The 20,205-nt window shown below is 44.0% G+C and overlaps 1 long non-coding RNA gene across 3 annotated transcripts in view; it reads left to right on the forward strand.

Moving 5' to 3' along the window:
• LOC128853866 (uncharacterized) overlaps positions 1-20,205 on the forward strand; it is a 135,303-nt gene that overhangs the window by 54,243 nt on the left and 60,855 nt on the right. For all 3 annotated transcript variants that reach the window (XR_008452676.1, XR_008452677.1, XR_008452678.1), the window contains exon 2: positions 19,764-19,833. This is a non-coding gene — a long non-coding RNA (uncharacterized LOC128853866). The remainder of the gene's footprint in view (positions 1-19,763; positions 19,834-20,205) is intronic.

Below are 20,205 nucleotides of genomic sequence, written 5' to 3' on the forward strand. Positions count from 1 at the left end.
GCAGCGAGAAGTGTGGTAGTACCTGTCTGATGACATCGGCTGAGCAGGATTCTAGGATGGAGAGATGGTGGTATATCCCCACGCAAAGAGTGAATTAGTACTGAGACTGGAATAACTCACTGTGTTTGACTCCAGTCTGGGTGAATTTTACATTATTTAGCATTCAGACTGAAGATTGCTAGAACAACCGCTCTCTAAAACCGCCTGTCACCTTACAGTGTCTTGGAACATGAGGAGAAAACAAAGCAGATGGGAATATCTCCTCTGAAACCTGCCCTGTTGCAGAGAAGCTGGGCATTTCCTTGAACCACAGTGGCAGTGAGCCAGTTATCCATGCCCATGAGGCTCTCCTTGGACCCCAGCTTTCCTCCCTCTCTCTCCTCTGTTTTTTCTTCCACCTGCAGCTTTTCTTTCTAAGTGACCTTGCAGAGCAGCCAATGGTAATGACCATTGCCTTGCTTCTATCGCTTTCCATTTTTCTTACTTTACTCAGAACTGAGCCCGTGTGTCTTTGCAGGCTGACAGGGGGCAAGCAGGGATCAGGGGGGACAGAGGGTTTTGGCATTAAAAGACACGCACACAGAAACAGGGATGAACTCACAAACACAGAAACCCTTAACCCATAGAAGTTTAGAGGAGAAGAAAGGTTTTATCTCTGATTTCAGTTTGCTGGGGATTGTCATTCTGGTCTGTAAGTGGAGAGCACCTAGCACAGGAAAGGGCCATGGTGCGAGTTCTTGCTTCTTTTTTCAGTCAAATTAGGATTTGCATTAATAATTCTTTATTTAGGTTGTAAAACCTCAGGGAGGCTGTCTGTGCAGCACGGGTTACAGAGAAGTAGTGGACAAAGGAGCTCCCATCCAGTGTGATTAATTTACAAACTGAAATAGTCGCTGTGTGTTCCGTGTTTCCCACTGACTCTGATCTTTACTGGGCACAGAATACGATGCAATTCCTCTGGTCAGCTGTCAAGTACTCGAAAATGTCCTTTATGGCTGTTGAGAGACCATATTCTGCAGGGTAATAGCTTTGAATCCATGTATTGAAATAGCAAAAACAGTCACTGAAGATGTTGTTGGTGCATGTATTTCTTCCAGCACAAGCCCTCCTCTTGGAAATAGGGATGGAAGGGGGGGTGAAACCCTCTGCAGAGAAAGGGCATGGAGGAGTGTGTGTGACAAGAAGTCAGGGGAATCTCTCATGGGAACAAACAGCCTTGCAAGGTTTCACTGCAGAGCATGAGGCTTTCTACAGCCGTGAGCCCCCCTTCAGCTGTTTCAGACATTCCCAGGCTAAAATCTCCCTTTAAATCCATATTTGGAGAATACCTGTTTAATTTCCTTGTTACCTTGAAGCTCGTGACAGTGGTTTTTTTCCTTTAACCCATTCCTTTTGCTATTAGCTGCTGTCAGGAGCTTTTAGCCAAGAATACATGCTTTTCATGCATATAAACCAGGCTCTTCCCATCTCATTTCTTCTAAATACCTTTTTAAAATTAAAAATATCAGGCACACTGTAAATGACTCTCAGGAAAGCAATGAGTTCAGCTGATGTGCCCAGTGTTTTGCTTCACATGAATTCTCAGTATTGATAGGGCGGAGGAAACCTGCAAAGAGAATAGCTGAGCCTTGCTAGTAAAGGATTCTTAAACAAGAAAATAACCGAGCAGCCCATAATTTGATGGTTTTCTCACAACTTCCCAAACACAGAGTTTATTTGGGTTTATTTGGCCCCTCTTCCACCTACCGGTTTCTCAAAGAGTTGTTTAGCAGTGAATTGTTGATCAGGTCAATCTTAAAGCTCTAGCTTCAAAAGCCCCAACGTGCAGGGTGAAAAAGGCTGATGTAACTGTGCTGGTGGGCACAGTGACTTCTCAGGAAGCATTGGGCTCTTCCATGTTTCTAAATAGGTGTAAAAATCAGAAAGCAAAAGCCTGAAGAACCAGCTGTAAAATTAAGACAGAGATTCTGCACCCAAGTGCTGAATGTTTGCACTACTGCAGATCTTGCATTTTCTCCGCATTCCTTGCAGCAGATGTGAAGTTGGGCAGCAGGAATGGGCTGAAGCATCAGCCGAGAGCCAGTGGCTGGGAAGCATCAGAACAAGTATGAGAGGGCAGCCTGAGGGGTAGATCCCGCCTTGTCTCCCACTCCAGCCCGGAGCAGGTTGTGACCTCCTGATCCCAAAGCAGAGGCTTTTCAAGTGCTGTAAAACACCTCCACTGACAGTTCATCCCCTATTAAGAGGTGCAGGGAGAGCACAGGCAGGGCCGAGCTGTGACCTGGCACCAAAATGCTCCATGAAATTGCCATGGGATGGGCAGAGGAGGCTTTGCACCAAAACGAAAGCAACCGGGCTCCCCATGCCCAGGCACCACGAAGGGGCTCCACTTTAGGCAGAGCCACCAGTCCTCCCTTCCCAGTCCTGGGAAGAGTAAGGACAGCCAACTGAAGTGTCTTTTTTCCCTTCCACAAGGAAATCTGGACTTTGAAATCTGGTTGGTAGGGGTAGTTAAGGAAGCAGCCACGCAGGAAGGCAGTTTGCTGCCTTGTGCTTGAATTTTGTGGTGCTTTCTCTTTCCTCCTCTCACTCGTCTTTAGTGCACGGCAAAGCCCAGCTATTGTTTAGGATATATTCCATACCATTTATCCAAGCCTTTCACGGGAAATTATTCCATGTAACTGTCCTCTTTTCACTCACTACTCCTTTCCTGCAATAACATGTGTTTCACTTTAAATGCTCTTCTTTTTTAAAAAAAAATGAGACATCTTGTTTATTTTTTCCCCTGTCTTTTCTCCCCCCGTTACTGCGGCTGCTTCTCCTGGTGGTGCTGCATTGCTGCTTGCCAGAGAAATGTTTTTCTTTCACTTTTATTGTAATTTATTGAATATTTCCCCCCCTTATGGGCTCAGAACCTTTTGCTTCTAGCAAATAAGGCACTAGGCATTAACAACATACTATCTACAACTTATAGTTAAATTAAAATAATGAGGGCAGGCTCGTGTCAAACACAGTCAGTCAGCACGTGAGAAGACTCTAGCCATGAAACAGAAGCTAGCAGAATTATCTGTCTGAACTCTCCCTATCTTCCCACACACTGAGGACATTTTTCTTCACACTTCTGAGGGATTTCTACCTTCCCCTGCTCCCTGGCTCCGTGGCCAGCAGTCCCGCCTGCTCCCCTCTCTATGTGTAAATGGGCTGGTATTTGTTGTATTCAATCACTGCTTCCTTTTCAGAGGCTCTGGGAAGGAAAGCCATGTGCATTCACTTTGAGGAGTTTGCACCATCTCCTCTATTTCTGTTGTAACTCCCTCCCAGCCAATGCTCACAGTTCATCAGGAGAAATTCAATTGTTATTTTCAGCAAAACTCTACAGAATTTCTTTCCTCCCCAGCCCCTACTCAATGTCCTATGGAGCCACATCCCCTCCTTCCAGACCACTTTGGTTTCTACTCCCTTTTGCCCATGCATGCAAAGGTCTCCATACAATGATCTAGGAGGGTACAATCTTCCCCATTGCACTTATTTTGGTCCTTATTATCTGAGGTTATGTTCTTTGACTTGATTCCGTTGGCCTCAGAGTTGTATGGGCTGAGATCTTACAAAAATATTCAAGGTTGGATGGGGCTTTGAACAACCTGATCCAGTGGGAGGTGTCCCTGCCTATCGCAGGGGGTGGAACTGGATGGGCTTCAAGGTCCCTTCCAACCTAAACCATTCTATGATTCTGTGATACTACAAAAATCCAGATTCTGGGGGATTAACCTGTTAAATCTGTCCACTGGCATCTCTCCTGAGCTGACTGAGCTTTTGCAGACCTCTGTCTGTAGGAAGCAAGGCATGTAGGCTGGAAGGTAACTTACTACGATGCACTAAAAGTTTGGCATTAATTTAGAAGAGAAACACAAAGCTTAGTCAAAATTTCTGTGGATGTTATCACCTTTCTACCCAGCTGCCAACCTGCAGATCCCTGCTGCTGCTCACCCCTCTCGCCTCCAGTCCCTTGACACAACATCAGCTGCGTGTGTGCAGCAGGGTAGGATTTGCATATGTTGCCCCATAACGTTCAGGATGAAACTCTTCCTGAAGTACATTTTGGCATTTTAAGCTGAGAAAAACACTTGTGGAACAGAGCACTGCTCTGGGGCTGGGTCTCCTCAGCACTGTCATAGTAACAATTATTTATATGTTGTTTTTTCCAGAAATGTGGGGTTTTTTTCACTGACTGCAGCAGGGCTAAAAAAAAAAAACCAAAAAAACCCAAAAACAAAAAAACAAGCCAGCATTCAAAGTATCAGCATCTTTTCTACAGATTTTTTTTTCACATGCACAACCCTTCAGGGAGAGGAAGATGCATTTGCCAGTTTATCAAGCTATACATTAGTCTGTATAAGTATAGGTTCAAGAAGCTCTGTCGGATCCTCCAAGTTTTTCTTACACCTACGACCATATTTCATCAATAAATTTGCTATCTAGACAGTACACAAACCTAAAATTGGACCAGCAGCTGACAGCCTGGGGACTGAGCTAGGGACTGTCAGAGCTGGCAGTGTTTGCTAATTGAGTTAAAAGACAAACACCCTTTTTCTTAACCGGGAGAGTCTGACACATTTTCTAGGGTCAGGCACCATGGGATCACCCCCCAAACACTTAGCAAAGGGTTTCTTTTGAAGCAGCAAGACAGGCTTGGATTCAGGTATCCAAAAGCTTGCAGGGCTCAGACTGTGTTATTTGCTTTTTCACAGTCAATAGGCAATCGCACATGACAACAAAATATTGGATCTCGCCTGCAGCGCCGTATAGCCTTTTTCTTTAATGTGCCAGCACTGAGAAAGAAACTTCCACAAGTTGTGCAAATCACTGCTGGTCAAACTAAAACTTCGCTGTAGCATGAAATGCGAAGTGGCACCTTGGCTACAACTAATGGAGATACCGTGGTCCTAAAAGTAACTCTCAGGGCACCTTAAAGGGATTCGTTTCTTCACATTCAGCCTCCCTGTCTTGCGGGGATATTTTTCATTGCTCGTCTCTTAGTCCCCATTTGGACTCGTTGTTAATCATCAGGTGCTGGGACTTCCAGGCATGTAAGAGCATGCTTGGAGAAAGCTTGGACAATGAATCATTTCAGGTGAAGATAATACTGAGCTCATTAGGACCTTGAATATACTGCAGATAAAAATACTGTGCAGGAGGGCTTGGGGAAACTGTTCTTGGAAGAAGAAAGAGGTCAGCTCAGGCAAGGTATTGGAAGTGCTGAAGTAGGAACCCCAGTCTCACAAAATCCAGGTGAGAACATCAGAGGGGTAAATCCAATGCAGGTCAGTCTCTGCCTCTGAACCTGGAGCAGAGTTCACTCCCAATCCTGGCTCAGCTCTGCAGGCGCAGAGGATGGAGTCCAGCCACAGTCCCGCATCAAGGTTTAGACTGGTCCAGCAGCAGTGGATGTGACCTGGCTAGCTCGTAGCCTGTCTTTAATATGACAGAAGCCCCTTCATAAAGAAAAGAACCTCATTGTAGAAATGGAAGCGGAAACATCATTACATTTTCAGAGTAATGTGCTTGGCCCCCACCCTGTAACTAATTAAAACTGTGGAAGTCTTATTTCAGCAGTAATCAACATAAATCTTAGCTACAACCGTAGCAAATATTTTCTTTTCGGTGTGTGTGTTTTCAGACTTTGCTTTGCTGTCCGTGAACAGGGGAGGGGATGGTGTGTTTCCTCCATGGCGGGAGAAGCTGGTTTGAGGTTGCTCCTTGCCTGCGCAGGTGAGGCAGTTCCTGTAGGGGCAAACACAGACATTTCTACTTTTATTTGGGTACCGCCACCGAACATGTAGATATTTGGCTGCCCCATCCCTGGAGGTGTTCAAGGCTGGGTTGGACGGGGCTTTGAGCAGCCTGATCCTGTGGGAGGTGTCCCTGCCCGTGCCAGGGGCTTGGAACTGGATGGGTTCTGAGGTCCTTTCCAACCCAAACCATCATATGATTCTATGGTATTTCAGTGTTTTGTGTTTTCAGTCTGATCTAGGAAGAGCAAATGCTTTAACAATAATAATCATAAAGATAGAAAAATGGGTAGCTCGTTTCTCTTGAGCTTCAAAGGCGGATTGATTCAAATTTTAGGTGTGGTGTTTCTTATTTCATCTGTGTTGCGTGTTCTCCCCAGCTGAGCCACATTAACACAAAGACTGAGACCCTCTTTCCAGTATTTCTAAACGGCTGGAGAAATTCTCCTGAGGCATGAGTGAGGTGAAGACACATTAAAAAAACCTCAGTTTAGTGTTCTAAGAATTAGACACCCAGATTTCTCAGATAGATTTGGAATATCAGACATGAAGCACAAAAGGATCTTTTCCCTTGCTCACAGGCATGACACACTCACCGGACCGGGCACAGAACCGCTCTGGTCCTCCCCACTCAGCAAATTATGGTTTTCTTCCTCAGTGGCTCCTAATTTTATTTATATCATGAAATACAGAGTTGCGGAAACAATCCTGTTCCTTTAGAAAGCTGCGGTACTGCCAGGCAGACAGATATTGTGATTTCTGTGATATAGAGATATTTTTTCCTGCTGGCTTATTTTGGGAAAAAAAAAAGGTATGTTCAAAACACTGAGCACACAAAAATCCTCCAGCCTCTGCGCATGTATTCACCAGGGGTTCAAATTAAACTCCAAATTGTGCAACTGTGATCTGTACAGATTAGAAACGGGCTTAGATTGCAATTAAGTCAAGGAAAGTCAAGAGCTTAGATAACGATTATCAGTTTTTCCTATTTGGAAGAACCAACGGGCAAAAATAAAAGAGAAAGAAGATTAAAATACACTATATCTGTGCATACACACTGATAAATTGTCATTAGACAGTTCCATCCTTATTGTGAAAATGAAGAAATATTTGTAATTAACAACACAGTTTATTAAAGCCACAGTATCTCGGCTCGGTGCTGTTTCACAACCAAAGGCAGTTTGGGATTTTGCAGCCAACCATTTTTTAATCACAAGAGCACTTCATTTTTAGTAAATCCAACCCTAATTTTTGTTATCCCCTGCTGGGCTTTCCTTGGGAAAAAAAACCCAAAACCACATTTAATTTGGTTGAGATCCCCTCAAAATCATCTCTGCTTAATGCCTTCCAGCCTCCTGCAGTCTGTCTGCCCCGTTTGTACCAAACACGCAAGCAAGCACTAAGCAGCAACTATCCCCAAGTCTTGCATTAAATGTCAGCTTTGTGCTTTGAGATTTTCTCATGTGCTTTTGAAAAGGGTGTAGCAGGATGCAAGCCCACACGGAAAAAAAAAAAAAAGTAAGATACGGCAGAAAAATAGTGTTCATTATCGCAGAGAGGTAAGTAAATGATAAGAGATGATTTAGAGATCCTGAATGTAAAATGCATGATCCAAACGTTCAGAAATGGACTGCTCCTAGACTATTAGGAGTTGAAGGTCGTGCCACATGTCATTGGAAAGGTAATTTCCTCTGGATTTTGAAATAGGATCTCAGGTTTGACCTATGCCCTCTGTGTCAAGAACATCTGGGCATCCTTAATACATCTATTCCTTTTGCTTTTTTTTTCCCCCTTTTTCCTTTGTTCCCAATGCTAGAGGATAGGCTCTGGTTTTGAAGAGAAAAAGAACTCCTGAATTTCAATTTTAGCATCACCATGGACTTGTCTGTGACCCTGGACAAGTCATTTCATGCCTTTTAGTCGCCCCTTGTCAGTAAGATGGGCTTGGTGTAGAAAAGCCTATATGGTTCGTGCTTAGGTCTCAGTACTTGATTAATTAATGCTTGTAAGTTGTTTTGTGTTCCGCACATGAAATAAGTTACTCACAGTGCATTTAAAAGTACTTCCATTGGTTTAACAGGTTTGGGAATGAGATTTGCTTCCCATAAATAAAACAACTCTTTTTCCTATCAGTAGGATTTCAAGTGCAATCCTACAGGGTGCAAAAGAGTATAAATAATTTGAGATCCTTTTATTGGATACTTTGCACTACCTTAGGAAATGGAGTTTAAGTGCCCCTCTCTTAAAACTTGTGCTCTTGTTGAACTCAGCTAGTAATACAGATGTTTGGTGCATCTGGAAGCCAGGCCATTATTTTCCAAAGTCAAGCATCCAAAAATAGAGTTCTCTTTGAAAAATATAAAAGCCAATGTGCTTTAATTCCCCTCATCTTTAGACTGTGAAAAGTGGGATTTATCTCTACAGACTAAAGGGAGAAAGGAGGCAGAGAAAGCAGAAAAGCTTCCAGCCCCTTCCTGCAGACATCTTTCTTCATTATTCTGAGGTTTCCTCTCCATTTAAGTCATAATTCCTACTTCTGTGCAAAAATCCAGCTCTTCAGCATACTTGGGTTCCTCATTTCATAGAATCATAGAATGGTTTGGGATGGAACGGACCTTAAAGCCCATCCAGTTCCAACCCCCCTGTCACGGGCAGGACACCTCCTGCTTGATCAGGCTGCTCAAAAATTAATTCCAGAGGCCAAAGTTCCTCTAAGGCTGGAAACAAAATCCTTTACCTTCACAAAAAGCTCTATTCACACTGTTAGCAATGCTGCAGTGTAGGAAGGGTCAACATCTAGAAAATAAATGTTTTCCCTAGGGTGACAGTAATGTTTCAGGAGGGGAAAGCTTGTTCTGCTGGCGTTGGGCGTTTGCACTGTGGTTGCTGAATGAAATCAGGGAGCTCTGTGCTGCTGATAAGGCCAAAAATCATCAGTGCTTCATTTCTGCTTTAGCATCAGGTTTGTCAGAGTCCTGTCTGCACTAGCATGAGTCTGGGAAATGCTGAAGCAGAGCCTCTGCTCCTCCAGGGCTGTTCTTCCCAAAAATTTGGCTGCCTGTAGCCCTGTGGCAGTCACCGGGCTCCTCTCCTCGGCTGCTTCCCTCCCGTTCTTGTTTCTGTTTATCTCTCCTTAGGAATGGAGCTGAGATAATCAGCTAGATGGCTAGGATGCATGTCGGAAAACACATAAAAGGGATTTAAATCCCTTGCCCTCCTTCAGGAAAGCTTTTCCCTGCAGAGGATTGGTGCTTCTGCCTGCCCCGGCGGTGCAAGAGAGCAGGGGATCGATCCTCGGGGGCAGAGCAGCTGTTTGCAGACATGGGCTTGGGGTTCATGTCAAATTCCCGGCTAAACATCCTGTCTAAGGTGAACTTAAAACCAAAGTCATCTTGCAAATGGTTCCCCCCAGCAGGTTGAGACATGCTGTTGAGGATAATGTTCACTCCCTGCAGTCTCAGAGAGACGGGGAGAAAGCAGCTTATTTCCATATCTTAATTAAAATTTCCATTAATCCCATCTGAGGCCTCATAACTTCAAAAACTTGGACAAAAAAACCCCAACATTTATTTCTGATAAATATTTTAGACTAATTGTTCTGAGGTAGCAGACATCTCTTGCTGGTGAATATCAACGAGGCGCGGGTCTTGCATACTATTTAAAGGCAAACCACAAGGGTTTTGTTTGTTTGTCCTCTGAAAATTACTGAACATCTTAAATGCTGAAGATAGGAGGCACAGAGAGCGAAGGCACTGGGCTGAGCTGCACAGCCGTAGCTCACGTAGGATTGCTGCGATTGCATCGAAACATGGTTCTGCAGTTTTGAGGCTGTTTTTAGCGTCTTTCAGGCACCTTCCTGCAGGCTCAGAGCCCTGGTGCTTCCCAAACGTGGGGAGCAGCTGGGCAAATCTGCAGCCAGAATCTTTTAACGATGCTCTGTGCTATGTCTTTATACTCTTAAGACAGGAGGGTGTTTGTATTAAAAAACAGGTGAGAATCAGAAACTTGAAGGCAAAACACAGTTTCCTCAGCCATTCAGCTCCCAAACTACAAGCCTGGAGGAACTGCTTTTTGAAGGGAGATGGGATTTGTGATGTGCTCAAAGAATGAGATGTTTTTGTCCGTGTAGGAGTCGAGCACTCAGACCCTGATAAATTGACATCCCAGGGGCCAAGGTTTGCTCATTTTCCTTACGTGCAGAGCCTCCATGTGGGATGGAAAACACACCACTCCCCTGGACATTTAGCTGGAACCCAGATGAGATCAAGACTTTTCCCTCTATGGAGGAAGTCAGGGTTTCTCCTCCTTTAAACCAAGATCACAAGCAATACTTGAACACCTGCTGCCTTATTTCCACCCATCATTCCATCTTCCCATAGCTCCTGCAGCTTTTCCAGCAGTGACCCCAAACCTTCTTAAAGAAACAAAGAGACAGCACAATTAATGGCAGCTTCAATCATCTGTCTGGTCACAGAAAATGTCTGAGAAATCCCAGCAACATATAGAATAGGTAAAAGAAAAAACACAATAAAGGATTTTTCTTTGCAATTTACAGTCATGATTTTGCCTTGTTACCAGCTGACAGTTTTTAAAGTCTGGCTTGAAGAGGCTGGAGTAGCACTGTTGGTGCTTTGGATCAAAACGAAAGCTAACATTTTGAATATTCTTATATTATTATTATTCAATAAATCCAAACAAAACATTGAAATCATTGCTTGGCAATCTCCTGACAGCGGGACTCTGCAGCCACTGCACTGCAGCCAGGTCTGCAATTAGAGCCTAATGGGGCAAAGGACCCCTCACCCATCTCTAAGAGTATACGGTCTGTACGTGCTTAAGAGTTTTTTCTCTTGAGACCCGAGCCTGCAGCTGGGCTGCCGCCTTCAAGCGTGGTTTTGGGATCTTCAAGGATGGATGCTTTTCTGTTCACATCTTTGCTGCAGGGTGAGAACAGAAACAGTACATTGTCCCCTGCAGCACATTGGAGTTGTGCATCTTAATTATCTAAAAACTCTGCTTTAGCAAAGAAAATAATAATTTTTCTTTTGTATATTAGCAATATTTTCCATCCAGCTCATGACTGCACTACCCTGGAGTCAAAGCAGTGCCACAAAGGAGCATCTTTGCAGGGGTTTGTTGTTACCCTTCAAACTCCTCCAGAGGCAACTGGGAAGCTGTAAGTGAGGAGGAGACTGCAGGTCACCATTCCTGCACCTCTGCCACCTTAGGCACCCCAGAAAATTGTCACTCCTGTGACAATCAGAGGAGTCTTCCTAATGCATTCACAGAGAGGGATCCAAATTGTTCTGATAATGCAAAAAGATCTTAAGCATTAAAGCACTGGCTTTGATGAGGAGGAGAGAGGCAGGCGAGGGGAGCAGAGCGCTTGGAGGCAGAGCCAGCAGCAGCCTGGGGGACGATCGTCACAAATGTACCTTTTGCATCGTGCTAAGATCACCAGATGCCAAAGCCCATCTCTTACATCCCCATTTCCCTCTCTGCCCACTTTCCTCACGGCCCAAAATCAGGACACAGATGTGGGATAAGAAAACATTGATATAGGCTTTGTGGAGCACATATAGGTTTGGGGATTGCATGGAAGTGTGCATCAGTTTTATTGAGTTTGGTTTCTTTCCCACATACAACTCAGCTCTGTAGACAGCTAAATAAATGAATGTAATGATCTTCCACTTAATTTTAAATGCTATTAATTTGATCCATGGAAAGAAGCACTTGCTACTGCTTGAATGATGCAGAGGTAAGCAAAATTTGTTCAGGTTTCTGTTGGGCACAAGAGTATAGACAGAGATGCACGGAAAGGGGTCTCCATCCAAGATGCTGTGTTGCGCAAGATGAAAAATGTTTAGTGGCTTTTCAGATAATAGGTTAGAAACTAACCAGGTAACGGAGCCAAAGCTGCAAGCTGCAGTAGGAGGGATGGGGTGGAAGGCAGCACAGGTCATTCTGGTGTTCTGCTGGGGCAAGACTGGGAATTTGTGTGTAACCTCCCATATGGCATAGCTGTCGGCGTATGGAAATGTGAAAGGCAAGAGCTCCTCTCCAGCTTTGCACTTATCATGTAAGTGGCAGCCAAGGAGAAGAGCAGCCATAATTAAACCGTAATGTTGAGCCCTGGTGCCCCGGAGGTAACATCCTCAAAATGAACTGAACATTGAGAATGGCAAACTGCAAGGGACGTGCTGACAGATTCTCCGTGGTCGTAGATCACCTCTGAGTGACAGAAAATTGGAGACAGATCATGAGGAAGGCAGAAGAGAGCATTGGGGAGGGGGGAGGAAGGGGGGGGAAACAACTACTCCTAAAATGAGCCTAAAATCTGCCTGGTTGCTAGGGAAGTGGGACTCCTGGTAAGTAATTTCAATTTGTACCTATATTTATAACAGTATGAAGATACGTTTTATAATCTGTGTAATAAAGAACCTCATCAGCAACTTCTCAAAGAAACTTGTTATTACGGAGAATGACACTCTAATTGCCTCCAGACATTTAGCTTGTCTAGTGAGTGAAGTAACCTGATAAGCTATTGAGCTATTAAGTGATGTAGAATCAATTAATGTAGTTAGATAAGAAAGAAATACCCTACCTAGGTAAACTAAGTAATATGTGTCAAACTAGTCACTATTAATTCAGGTCCAGAAAAGCAAAGTAGACCAGTATAATCCCCGGTAACCTTCATGCAATTGAGGAGGTTATATGTTGACCAAAGAGAACTGGTTTTCTAAAGATCATTTATGAAAAAGAAGAATGGAGACAAATACAGAATTCATAACTAGGCTCGTTTTCTCAAGAATATTTTCCATATATTTAAGGTATAAAAAACTGAATGACAGTGGTGCAGAGATGGTTGTATTGTAGGCACTGACTTCCTGAGTCTTGGAAAAAGAGAGAGATGGGAAAACACACTTTGAATTTCCACGCCTGCATGGGAATTCACACATGACTCAGATAACCGGGTGTGTGACCACCTACGTCCACTATTGCACGTGCAGGCTTGCACGTTCAGCAGTGGAGAACAGCATACACAAAACTGTTAATGTCTCAAAGTCCTTTTAGCTCCATGGCAGAATAGTCTTGCGTGGTGTGGTGAAGCTGGGCTGTTAGCTGGTGCGGCTGACGTACGGACAAGGTAACAGATGGGGAAGGGTCGCGGTGCCTTTTGTAGATACAAGCAAGAAATGTGCGAGGACTGAGTTCCGGTTCCAGTTAATTTTGTCCCTGTCTGATCTAGCTTCAGGTGTGATTATCTGGAGCGTGTTAGAGCAGAGGAAAGGAGAATGGGTGAGAAATTATCATCCTGCCTGTCTCGCTGCTGCTGCAGGTTTCCTGTCCTGATATATTGTCTCTCTAGTTGGGGAGTGCAGAGCGAGGTTAATGAATCTTAAAACATTTGCAAGTGGCGCAGCGTAGCTCCAAGCAAGCTCGGATATGTGGGAAAGCAAGCGCAAGTCCCCAGTCTGCATTGCTGTGCTAACGTGATCCTCAACGAGAACTAATTAGCCCTACCTGGGAGCACACAGCACTGTGGGGATTTTGCAGCACTGCCGACTCCAGGCCTGGCTGTGTTGCCTCCAGCCCTGCTGTCTCCACATCTCCGTTTTGGGGGCTTTCCTTCCATCTCCTCAAGTTTTCAGAAAGTGATGTTTGCAACTATGAAATTGCTATCTCATCTAGGTCTTTCTCTAAGGGTTTGTTCTCATATGCTTCTCCAGCCTGTCTAGCTTTGTGGAGTATTATACATATTTTACATATATATATATATATACACGCGCACATATGTATATATACCCTGCTGCAGTATTTGATGACCCCTGGAATACATGAGCCAGGGTTAAGGCTGAGTTCAGGAACGTTTTGAGACTCTTCTCTCCACTGAAGGACTCAAGGCATGGTGTCAGCAACGGGGGGACACATCTCCAGGCCCTGATGAGGCAGCTGGCATTGGTATAAACTGCTATGGTCAGGTAGAAACCTTGCTTAAGCTCTTCCAAAATCCTTGGAATGGCTATTTTCAACTTTGGAAACTCATCGTCTTTTGGAAACTTGCGCTTAAAACTGCCCAGAAAATTATAAACTCTGTCTGGAAGCTTTACTGTCTATTATGTTGTGGGTGATCTGAGGAGAAGAATATCTGGGGGAAGAGTAGCATTAGCATCCCTAAAATGCCTTCCTTCCAGCCCCCATTACAGAAGATATAACTACATGGTGAAGTTGATATTCCTTTTGTTTGAGGAGATCAGCTGTAGAGGACCCCAGCATTTCCCTCTGGGCCCCAGGGCAGCAGTTAAACACCGATCAGCTGCGTGAAACGCAGTAGAATAAAAATAACAAGAGTGAATGTTTTAGTGCTTCGGCTCTAATGTTTAGATGTGGTACAGGATTTGAAATTTCATTTCTGATCTTTAAACAAGAACAACTCAGAGCCATCTGAACTGATTTGCTTAATGTGCTGTTCAGCATTTACGGCGTAAATTGAATTGTTAGCCTCTCAGTCTTTGCATTTGAATGTTTTGATTCTAATATTACCAGCAGAGCAACCTTCCCTAACTGAATTGTTCTCACAAGTAATGTTGATGCTTTGCACTCCCACTCAATTGATGTCATTGTGGCTACTGACAAGAAGGTGTCTGTTAGAGCGAACAGGTTGAGACCAACTGAGAGGAGAGAGAGTGACAAATCAGGAATATCTTATTTTTTATCCACGTTCTTTATTTCAGAAAGTCCTTTTTGCCAGTTTCCAGTTGCTCGCTTCCCACAGTTCTGACTGAGATGGGCTTGCAGTTGCTTTATACAGTTTTTGTGCTACCCTTCCTTGAAGCCGTGCAGGAATTCATCCAGTAAGGTCACTGAGCTTGGTGCTACCACTGCTGAAGCTGCTAAGGACCTTGCTTGAATGAGTCTGCACCTTTGCATACAGTGTAGAGATGTCCATCATGATGTGTTCTTGCAGCTGAGCATCAGCCCCTTGACTCTCGCGTGTCTGCACAGGCTTGTGCAGGGAGAGGACTAAGATTAAACAGATTGTCCACACTGCTGGAAACCAACATCTTCTGGGGTGGGTGAGCTTCACCCGGGTCATGTCTGGGCCCATATGGAGCCACAGTAGCTTTGAGACACACATATATATATATATATTACTGGTTTTCCAGTACATTGGACCTTGAAATAACAGAGGGACATGCAGCAGCTTGACAGCTGTGGTCTTCTGAAGGGCAGTTTAAAGGCACAAGTTCTGCAGAGAGTCTCACGTTGAAAGACCTTCTGGGGCTGTTTTGTAGTGCTGCTGTGGGGAGAGGGACTTGAAAGTGTGTCTGTGGAGCAGACATTAGCAAACAGCTGGTGCTTGGGTCTCTGTAAGTTGGAACTTGGCAGCAAACTAGCGTGGATGCAGCAGAGACCACTGGGCACCAGAGCCTTGGGGTGGAGAAGAGGGTAGACAGAGTGAAATTACAGCCAGACCCATCAAAAGCTGAGAAGCACAGGGAGAGAGGTGGCAAGGTAAATATAAAAACCATGGAAAACAGCATGGAAGACTGAGTATAGGATTTGGGATAACAGAAATTAACGTCACTACTACCTCTCAGCAAAGTTTCAGGGTCCTATTTCCAGAGAAAGGGAAAGACAAGACTCCACTCTGGGATCCTTTGTACGTGAGTAACTGTTGTGACCCACATGGTTTCTAGTCTTTTTCCAGAGGTTGATATTTCATATGTAGACGGTTTCCAAGGGAAATTTTGCTTACACCGTAATTTTCCATTTGCTGCCAGACTTCAGGCAAATGAGTGCAAACTGTTCCTTCTGCAACTCAGGAGATAATTTTGCAGTCAGTGTGAACACTGCGAACCTTCTAATTTCTTTCTCTAATAACAGTTTGGCAAATCAAAGTGTCTGTTCAGTTACTCAGTTAAAAACACCTAGGAACCGTGCAAAAAAACCACATAAGCATGAAGATGGACTCGGAGCTGGCTGTGTCTCAGAGAAGATGTTCCCAGTGATTAGGGGTATTGAGCATTTTTTAATTTATTGTGTCTGCACTGAAAGGGAAGTGTCAAGGATAACTATAGAGGGGAGAAAGGAACACACACGCACATTTTCCAAGTGCTTTTATTTACACAGATTCCTTTGCCTTGTTTTCCAACATGGTAAGACAATGGTCATTGAGATAAATTCAGAAATCTAGCCACTCTTGAGAGGTCAAATGGGAAAGAAAAGTGAGAAAGAGAATATTTATGCTTTCTAAGGCAGATGTTAGGGAAAGCTGATGGCGTTTCTTGCCTTTCGAATAATTTTCGTTTTAAGCCAACAATGCTGCTGGTGGGACAGCAAGTAGAAGATAAGGATTTTCCCAATAAATGTTTTTTAATTAGTTAAAAAGATTGTAAATTTTGAGACATTCACCCAGATTGCTGTATCTATAATGAATAATAGCAATAAACTCTCCCCTTTTACTTAAGTCTTGCGTATATACAAGCACATGCAAGCCCAGGTTAGCAAAACCACACTTTCTTTGTTCTCTTTGTTCCCTTTGTTCACTATGCAGTAATGAAAAATGACAGCCATATTTATTGTAACATTCCTCCAGGAATGCAGAGATAATTACCTGCCCTTAGCACAGGAGAGGAGAGCAAGCGTGAGTTTCGTCTCCTTCCTGCTCCCTGGAATCCAACCGGCGGGTTGGCATGGAACATGAAGTGGAGGATGTCGGGAGCAGAGGAGATCTGCTGCCTTGTGAGGTTGTTTTTAGGGCTTAGGGTTTTGTCTTTTGCAAAATAACACCTAGAAGAGCTTAAGCACCTCTGTTAAAAGGGGATTGCTTTGAATTCCACCTATATCCTCACTGGCTTCTAAAGAAAAGGCCTCTGCATGTTCACTTGAAGTAGGTTTGACTTTATCGGTAATATCTCTGGTTCCTGTTCCCTCCCTGCCTCTGCTTTTTGGGGGGAATACCCATGGATGAACATTTCCTCAGTGTCCAAAATCCACTGCAGTAACCTGGGGTGGGACTTTGCCACTTACTCTTTCATTCAGCCCAGTAGCAGCAAGAGCAACCTATCCCACTGAGGGCCACTCATCATGGGGGTGATTCCCCATGGTGCTTTATGATTATTTGCTAATATGTTTTTCTCTTTAATGGGAATTTGAAAACAAGAACTATTTGGCCTTTAATTCAAAAAATCTTTTCATATCTTAATATTTTTGTCCTCTGCATTTATATCCCCACTAGCTGGGATTTTTCAGGCTGATTATTTTTTAAGGTATTAAAACCATAATCCATATGATATATTAAAATATAATTAAAAGTGTTATCATATTTTCAGCAGCATGTTATGCCTAGGGAGATTTTACAACTGCAAATAAGTTCTTGCATCGCCCGCACTAGAGAGAGAGACCAACTGGCCATTGCTGACCCTTTTTAATGATAGGAAAATGAAAACAAAAAAAGAGGGGAAGGATTTTTTTATGCTTCCAGGTGTTTCACCTTCAAACCATTTTCTTTCTGATCCACAATGTCTCCCAGTGGTACAGCAAAAGGAGATAAGAATTAACTTCGTAGCCCGGATTGCCACGTTTTTCATGTTGTGATAAAGAAGTTCTGGCATGGTAGCGTGATGGGGATGTGGGTGGCCCAGGGATGCAAAGCAGTAGCAGTTTCATATGGCCCAACCCCCTCCCTGAGGCAGAACAGCGTGGCCTGTCCTTGGCAGAGCTGCCTTTGATGGGGACTCGTGGAGCTGAGAAGTGGTTGCTATGCAGCCCTGCAAGTGGGAATGCACAGCTTAGTGGGGCTGTGCATTCAAAGGACTCCTTATGGAGACCCTTCTGTGCTCCAAAGGACCTCTTTACCCTTGATACATGACTCAACACTTCACTTTCCCAAAGTGGACAAACCTCAACCTTGGTTGGGAAGTAAGATGGGTGTATGTTATGATTGTGCTTCACGGCTGACTGTAGTCTGGATCCCTTTGCAGGTCAGTGGTTTTCAAGGCACATAGCATAAGCCAGGCAGAATGGACGTCAGCTGTGGGATTTGCAGCTGGACTCCCTCAAACTCCCTGCCTACCCCTCCTCTGCATCTCTAGGCTTTCCAGTTACATCTTCCAACCCTTGGATGACATGGGACACTTTGCAGAAGGTTGATATTTATGAAAGCATAGCATTAAGCCCACACCTAGGAGACATCTGGCTGCCCAGAGGGAGGTGGTCATTCACTGCTGAGAGGGTCCAGCAGTAAATTTTCTTCACGAGGAGGTAATGGGAGGAATCATGGTTCACAAGTGGGTCTTGAGCTGGAGGCATCTTGATGCAAACAAGATTGAGTGGCTAATAGGGCCTTTTTGGTGAACGGCCCTCAAGCTCTCATCTTCTCTCAGAAGGGATTGTCCTGCGACTGCTGCAAGCCCATTTATGCCTCAGCTGCCTACTGAGACATGAAGGGTTCAGAAATGGAGGGTTTGGTGGCCGAAGGATGAACTGGAGGGTGGCACTACACAATGACGCTAGCGTGGGTGGAGTCTAACCATCATGGAAAAGTCAGCTCACAGCAGAGTTACAATGGGAAAGTAATTGAAAATAAATATAATTAAAGTGCCCAAGTGTTTTAGGAACTTTATTCTCTTTATTCCTCCTCTCCTCTTTTTCTCTGTACCCTCAGGAACTACTTGTGTTCCTACAGCTCATATTTTCAACAGTCTTCAAATAAGTGTTTAATGGGATTTATAGAAACACCTGAGCAGGTTCGATAGGTTATATTTCCCACTGATCCCACTGACCTCTCTCTAGATGGGACACAGGCTCCTATATCGCACAGGCTTGTTTGAAAATATTATTCGAAGTATGCTGGAAAGCATTGGTCATATTAGATTTGTGGTTTAAGTTCTGGAAGGTGCCATCAGAGTTGGATTGATGCATAGAAATAGAAATAAACATAAGGGTGTCTCTGTGCCTGTCTGTGCATGTGTGTGTACAGTCTTTATTGGTGACTGAAAACATGCTGCCTACTCTTTGGTTTTCCATTTTAGCTGGCCTATTATCAGAGATTTCTGGAGTGTGAGTTTCATAAGTAGAGGTTATCATACATTGCAGGCCACCTCTCCTGCTGGGGAGCAAAATGAAGGTTTGATAATGAGATCACCCAAAGGCAGATAAGAGCCCTAGCTTGCTGAACAGTCCCTCAAGGTTTCCTGTGATGGCAAAAAAAAAAAAAGGAGGGAATGCAATTTATTATCCTTCCCTCCTTGTACCTTCCCATTGTTTGAGAGTCAGAGCTACAAACCATACGTGTTCAAAATAAATAAATTAATAGCCAGAGCAGGAGACCTGATGTGCTGTTATTTTGCTCTGAAGAAGAAGATCTGTGATTTGGTCTAACACCATGAAGGAAGTCTCTGAACTCCAAATCCTGAAATCCCATTTCAAGTACAGGCTGTCTCCCCCTCTCCTCCCGCCTTCTTTCCTCTAGGATGGATATTGTAAAATTGAGTCAAGTGTTTTATCTTGATAGAGGATGGAGGATGGCTTCGTAACCACTGCCGATAACCTCCCCATCTCCAATACTGTTTGCTCTGCTTTCATGCTAAACGCTACAAAATGCATTATAGCAAAGCGAAAGGTCAGATTTAAGCCATGAAACACAGAAGATTCAGAGCTGAAGTTGCCACGTCATTAAGTCACAGCATCTTCATGCTTATGTTTTCTCGCACATATGGTATATAAAATCACCTAGTGTTTCACAACCCTCTTAAATAATTAGGCACAACAGGGTTTGCTGGATGACCACCTGGATAAAGTCAAAACAGTGGCATCTGCATGAACCAGATGGGAGTCTGCTCCTCTCTGCCATCAGGATATGGACAGCCGACTTCCACTAGAGTGAACCAAAAGCTGCCTTCATCCAGATAAGAAAGGGAAAAGAGAGTTTAGAAGCAAGCAATAAATGTATCTCCCTTCAATTTTCAGGTTGCCAAGTCCCTACTGAAAACAAAAGGAAGAGTCCTTGTTCCTCAGGCTGAGAAGCAGCAGGAAGGAGGTAAGGTAAATTCATACGTCATCAGCAGACCGTGTGTCTGCCAACGTTATTTTGAAGGCAGGTTGAACAAAAGCTTGTAATTTTGTTTGTTTCTGTCATTTAAAAGCTAAAAAGAGGGAGCGAAGGAGAATATTAGCAATTTAGTGTGAGGCTCCATTAGATCAGATCGGTGCCAATGATACTCACTTATTTCCTCCATTTCGTAATGATTTACCCTATAAATTAATGTCCGCCTATTTAAACACACTCAGTGATTCTGTTCTGGGTACCATGGCAATATGTGACAGGGAACAGGGCTGAACCCACCCGTCATATGGCTCTCCGTGCTGTCATTATGCTATATGTGCACCGACACGATGGTAATGGGGGGCT

This window comes from Cuculus canorus, chromosome 16 (assembly GCF_017976375.1).
Source record: "Cuculus canorus isolate bCucCan1 chromosome 16, bCucCan1.pri, whole genome shotgun sequence".
NCBI classification, from domain to species: Eukaryota; Metazoa; Chordata; class Aves; order Cuculiformes; family Cuculidae; genus Cuculus; species Cuculus canorus.